This window comes from Sinocyclocheilus anshuiensis, unplaced genomic scaffold, assembly GCF_001515605.1.
Source record: "Sinocyclocheilus anshuiensis isolate Anshui unplaced genomic scaffold, SAMN03320099.WGS_v1.1 scaffold928, whole genome shotgun sequence".
Classification (NCBI taxonomy): Eukaryota; Metazoa; Chordata; class Actinopteri; order Cypriniformes; family Cyprinidae; genus Sinocyclocheilus; species Sinocyclocheilus anshuiensis.
In genome coordinates this window covers 979,028-985,980 of record NW_015552531.1, presented here as the reverse complement: position 1 = coordinate 985,980, position 6,953 = coordinate 979,028, and the positions used below count along the sequence as shown (strand labels likewise).

General features: G+C 39.0%; 1 pseudogene; it reads right to left on the bottom strand.

Annotated features, from left to right (window-relative positions):
• Positions 1-1,781: 1,781 nt before the first annotated feature.
• LOC107663713 (membrane-bound transcription factor site-2 protease-like) overlaps positions 1,782-6,953 on the bottom strand; it is an 11,394-nt pseudogene continuing 6,222 nt past the window's right edge.

Sequence of the window (6,953 nt, the reverse complement as noted above, 5' to 3'; positions counted from 1 at the left end):
AACCAGCAATTAGTTCATCCTCCTAAACTAAGAACAGACACACATATAAACAGCCTCAAGGCTTTCTGGGTGACGGTAAGGGAGGAGTCTGGTCTCCACGCAAAACCACATCCATGTGTAATTAATTTCCCTCTGAAATAGCACAGACATACAGTCCTCCATCTTCCCAGGGGGCACGTCCCAAACGCAACAACACACCCTTCTGAAGAAATGAGCCAAAACAAAAAAAATACAGGAAAAACCCAGAAACACGCACAACGAAAGCTAATTGTAGCAGTACATCCGAGACACATAAAGCCAAAAGATGCGACCCTCAAAAGAGAACAAAGGATAAACTGATGGACAGATGTGCTCTACACCTCCATCAGGAAACATTTAACAACATGCAAATGACTAAATGGAGTCATGTCTCAGGCGTAAAGTCCTCAGATATCATGGACCAGGTTGATGAAGATCTTCAATGATCAGATGCCATGTGATTTAGATACTAACTGAAGTCATAAATGCTGGTGCATAAATAAAATCCCTTAACTGAAGGACCGGAGGGAAAACTGCAACCTGACCCATGAACTTCTGTCCCTTTCTCAAAGTGTGCTGTTCGCTTTTCATATCAGTCAGTCACTCTCCTCACTATGCTCTAAGCCTCTTATTGGACATTTCCATTAATCAAAGCTTCTTCCTAACAAAGAAAACACAGATCACATGTCTGACGATAGCAATCGATACAGTTCTGACAGAGTCTGAAAAGTGCAAAAATGTTTGCAGATCATGCAGGTTGTCCAAGAACGAGCCAAGATTCCCATGGAATGATCCCTCAAGAGAAACTCTGGGTACAATGGGCCATAAACTATGAACATTGTAAAAAATGAAGCAGGAAAAAGCTCAGTTATGCAAGTTCAAATATATTTGCTTGGAGACAACAAATGCTGGCAAGCTGACCACATAATAACGTTTTCCTATAGAGCCTTGCAGCAGGGGAAGAGACATGCAGAAGCCATTAAATCGCTGACAGCCACCATCTTTGAGATCAGTCCACATTCTGATGTCCTTGAGAATGAAAACCCACAGACACACACGCATACAACAAAGTAGCAGTGTCCATCAGCCAACAAGCATACTACACCCTTCTCTCTGACACTTTTACTGACATCAGATGAACCTAATCATCACATTTCCATTGCCAACTTTATCCTCCCCGCTGAGAACTTCAACACCTTCTTTAAAAACACAGCTGTCATCAGCAGCTCATCTTCTTACAGTCCTGACAACACCTACTACACTCAAACCATTTTCAGAGTATCACAGATTTCTATCACCCACAAAGCACTTCTCATCACTTTTTCCTCCAGATGGCCTCACATCATTTTCAGCCTGATTGGCAGCTCTTGTCAGTGTACTGTGGTAAGATGCTTCTAAGAAGGAAATGCATTCAGTATTACAAATCGGGTCTCTACATCATGGCTAAATGATCTCCAACAGCAACAGGATGAAACACTTTTCCTATAAGGTCTAATTTTCTAGGACTCAAAATTCAGCTTCAGATTGGACAATGCTGACATCTCATGGCAGAAAATGTTCTGCAAGAATTATAATACATTTTATATAGCTTCCAATCTAATTTTCCATAATTTTCTCCATCCATTTTCAAATATAAAATTCACATTATCAACTTCCATGTGAAGTTTCAGACAGGCAGAAGGTTCATCAGATTGGCAAACATGTTCAGAGCAGCACTGATGTTTCTACAAACAAATAAGTCAATGACACAGGAAGGTTTAGGCAATTTTTTTCTTTTATAAACATATGTACAATGGGTCAGGAAGGACAACAAAGATAGAGAAAGTATCTTAAAAACAAGTGATAATTCCTATTTTAGTGCATTTTCAACCCACAGGCTAATTGTTGGGGAAAATATTCACAGTATACAGATCATAAACAATATGAACACTTCCGACGCATATTAGAGCATGTTTAGTAATTGACTGCCCTTGTCATGGTGAACATTTTCAGTTGTGTCTGAACTCTGTAAAAAATGAATCATTAGCCATTCAATCTCTGACTAAGTGACTAAAGCTAATCTCCCAAGTTGAATAATACAGCAGTAGTGTGCAGTTTCATACTGTATCCAGTCCCTATATAAATTGCATGCATTTCATTTTCAATTTAGATTGTTTTTAAGGTGGGCTCAGTTTTTTGGTTGATGCTACGCTAGCTGATGGCAACCATCTTGAATTATATATTGAAGCCTAGTAGTGTGGATGCAGCATCATGCAACAGCAAACATGTTCAGTTACAGATACCATCGTACAAATGATTTTAGCATTGAGTTAAACATTTTTAGTTAAAATTGTTCAATTACAGGATTGTTACTGAGACAACATGTCACCATTTCTATTTTACTTCAGTGACTGAATTCTTCATTACATGCAAGTGTGCATGACTTTAAACATATTTTTCAAACCTAATATAAATTACTGAGTGCACCTGTTTTATGTTTTTATTTGCTTCCCAAATTTTCCAACTGGGGTCAATAAACTTTTAATTGGCTTTATGTAGTACACTTGTAAAATGTTCGGGTTGAGCTGGTGTGCAGAAAACTGAACGTACAGAAACACAAAAGCAAAAAAAAAACAAAGCAAAACTACACATACTGTGTGCGTCTATGTACTTCACGAAGACAGAGGACAAACAGGCAAATAACACCCACAAAATCCTCCAAGTATTTGCTGATATAGTGTCACTTCCAGGTTTACATGATGAAGTAAACACAATTTTGACACAATGTGATCAGGTATTTATCAAAGAGGGCACTATTGGCACTGTCCTGAGGTCACTGTGGAAAAGCATGTAGCTTCAAGATCATTTTTACTGCTTGTGTCCAGCTAAGCCATCGAAACCTAAGAACACAACAGTTTTCTTGAGTACAGCAGCACTCTTAACCCTCTGGCTGCCCTCTCATGGTGGCAAATCTGGCAATTACCAGCAAAGGTCAAACCACCCAGTCGATTCCTCAATCAGTTCAAGAAGGTTCTTCACATCTTCAGTAAGCAATTTCCCCCAAACAGTCTGTTTGGAGGAGACGGCTGTATGCTATCGTGCTGTGACCATCCATAGACCCAGAGCCACATTGGCCGCTAGAAGGGCACTGCCTCCCAGCAAAAAAAATAAGCCAATCAGCTCTCGGTTATTCCTCTCTGGGATCACAGAGCTCAGTGTGGCATCTAGGAATGCTGTGAGCATCCATTGGCCATCCAGCGCAAAACACGGGACAGCGTTTACCACCGCCAGGGCCCCAGACAATGAGACCAAGTATCTTAACACACAGTAAGTTAAGGCTAGTTAACAGCAGTATATATTTGACAAAACCTGTACAACCTGTTCAGAATTCATGGACAAAGAGTAATTACACTGATTGAATGGAGATCACATTACAAATTGAAATAAACAAATAAATAATATATTTATTTTTGAAATAAGAAAATATACACTACCGTTCAAAAGTTTGTGGTCAGTATGATTTTTAAAAAATAAATGCTGTTATTTTGAACTTTCTATAAATCAAAGAATCCTGAACAAATGATCACTATTTCAACAACTGCTTTCAACACTGATAATAATAAGATGAGCACCAAATTCTGAAGAATCATGCGACACTGAAGACTGGAGTAATGGCTGCTGAAAATTCAGCTTTGCCATCACAGGAATAAATTACATTTTAAATGATATTAAAACAGAAAAAGTTATTTTAATAATGTGTTAATGTACTTGCTGTATTCTGTAACTTTTGAACAACAGTGTGTGCGTGTATATATATTTTTTAGTTATGCTTGATTCCTAAATGAACCAGGAACCATTTATGTGATTTCTACTATAGTATCATGAGACTAAATAAGTAGCAAGTAGCAAATTATTGCTACTCGCAAAAGGAAAAACTCTTCAATTATGTCCCCGTTTTAATAGCAAGTCAAAAAAAGTTGGAATCTTTTAGAGTGCTTGAGTGGGAAGGATACTTGCAGAAAGTCTCCAGCATGACAGGCAGGTCTGGATGAAGAAAGCCCAAACGAGGAACGAAGCTGGTCAGACTCACTAAAAATAAAGAAATTACGACTTTTAAAAACAAGCCTGTTTGCACAAACCTGAATAGAATAGAACAGAATCTGTCTGACCTGAATACTGTAGGTGTGAAGGGTAGCCGACAAACAGCATGTCTGTTTGCGGCGGGTGTTTGACCCGAATCAGTCTGGTCTGGTTCTCCAGAGACGGCATTAAACACAAGCTTGGGATGAAGTCTGTTTGACAGTCTGTGTTGGTACGGCATGGACGGCTCACGTCAATGGTTTTTCTGACCGGCAGGCAGGCAAACTAGCACGGGGGAAAAGCAGCAATAGTTAAAAATACCAAGACTGAGATGTCAATAACGCAAAAATGAATAATTTCAGATATTTTTGGGATATCTCTTTCAGACATGCAAAGACTTATTAGCCAACAACACACTTTACATATTCACAATATACCATTGATAAAAATGTTTGCAGTGTTTAGCAATAAGGCCATTTACTGACAATGCAATATAGTTTATTGCTAATACTAAGAGGAGCAAACAGAATCGACCAATATAACTTTTATAACAGTTCTAATTTGAATAAAATTTCCAATTACTAACAGACTATTTTAGAAAAGGTCTCTTACCAATTTGCTCTCCACGTTATTACTATAAGAGAAGCAGAAATCTGTCAAGCTGTTGTTCCCACAGCACTCCATAGTGCCATCGAGACGCTTGAATGCTGAGTGGAAGAAAAATCTGAATCAGCTAACAAATATTTGTAATATTGAACAAGTATTCAAGAACTCTACTTGCACTACCATTCAAATGTTTGGGGGCAATATGAATTTTGTAATGTTTTTAAAAAGTCTCTTGAGCAGTACAGTAAAAACAGTAATATTGTGAATGATCATTCAAATTTAAAATAACTGTTTTCATTTGAAAATATAGTTTATTCCTGAATTTTCAACAGCCATTACTCCAGTCTTTAGTGTCACATGATCCTTCAGAAATCATTCTAATATGCTGATTTGGTGCTTTCAAATTTCTTATTATCAATGTTGAAAACGGTTGTGCTGCTTAATATTTTTGTGGAAACCATGTTACTTTTTTTCAGGATTCTTTAGAGAATTTAAAGTTAAAAAGAACAGCATTTATTTGAAACAAAACATTTTTGTCACATTATAAGCATCTTTATTGTCACTTTTGAACAATTTAAATGTATCTTTTTCGCAATAAAAGCTTTCAAAAAGATAATCTTACTGACCCCAAACTACTAAACAGTAGAGTATAAGGCAGGTCAGTACCTCTTCCAGCCGACCAACTGAGCTGCAGCTTGGCAGTGTGAACGCAGTATCCCGTCTGAGGATTATGGGATAGTTGCTGAACGCAGTTGTGCCAGTCCTGCACTCCCCGAACAGTACAGTCCTCCAGCTGGGTAACCAGATCTCCTAAAAACAGCCCACGAGGTCCACTTGATGGAGAGCCCTATGAAAACAAACCAAAACTGATCTCAGATACTAAGGACATCATCTAAATATAAACATTAAAGATGAAAGGTGGCCTGACCTCCACCACCTCAGTGACAAGAGCCCCTGCTCCAGTGTAATAGAAGGGAAACAGGAAGATGGGCAGCAGGAACAGGAAACTGAGGGCCACAACACACAGCATGAAGTTGTGCCATACACCTATACAAAGACAGACCACATGGAAAATGTTATATACTTTCATAAAGGTTGTTAGAGGAATAAGTAGTGGTTAAACTAAACTAGTAGTGGCAACTGACTCCCTTTTGGAGCCAGCCTCTAGTGGCCAGTCGATGAATTGCAGTTTAGTCACTTCCGTGTTGGTTTCACGAGGAGGTTGGCGCTTTATTAGAGAAGGGTATAACTGCAGCCCGGAGATCTCCAAATGGGGGCGGGAACTCCAAAACGGGGTGCGAGCTCCAAAATAGGGCGTGGCTTCCTCCCACTGACAGACAGGCACATGACATGCATGCGCATTTTTTCCCCCCAATCCACTTCAGTGCAAACTGCGCCACCTTTTTAGTTACACCCAGCGTCACTACCCCCTCCTACCCTGCGAATTTCGAGCCCCGGGACGCCCCCGTTGCTTAGAACAAAGTGATAGAGTGAAATATTTCCCCTGCACTGAGACGGCTCGCAGGAGAGCTTGTGGGTGATTCCCATTTATATCATTAAGCAGAGGTTCAAACTCCAGTCCAAACACCACTGGCCACAAGCTTTGGGCTCTGCTCTCACGGAAAATATTTATTTATATAGCATATTTTATTTTAAATGAACTAGAAACAATGTTTAATTTATAATGTTTTATTTTGAAATGTAAGTCAATAACAATTGGCTGGAGCCAGAGCCAATGGTGAAAGTCTTTGCGCAAGGAGACCCCGCCCCATTTTGGAGGTTCTGCCCACTTTTGGAGTTCACGCCCCATTTTGGAGATCGTCGGTCTGCAGTTATACCTACTTGGAATTTTCTGCCGAATTATAACCGCTGAATTTGTGGAAGCGAATTTGGAAAGTGAAATAAAATGGACCGAAATTTGCCTGTCGAATATTATACATCGTATTTTTAAACAGATTGAATATTTTGGAAGTGAATTCTGGAAGGTAAATATGAATTATTTAATTTTTAATTATGAAAATGTGTGTGAAATATTTTGAATTGAAATATTCACAGCTTAAATAAACAACTATGTTAAATTTCAGGACCTAAAAATGCAAGCCCTGGAAATACAAGGCATTCAAATGCAAGCACTGGGGTTGGGGGATGTTAAAGTGTTAGTTCACCGCAAAATGAAAATTATGCTGCGTTTCACTCACCCCGAAGCATCCTAGGTGTATATGACTTTCTTCTTTCAGACGAATCCAGTCGGAGTTATATTAAAAATTGTC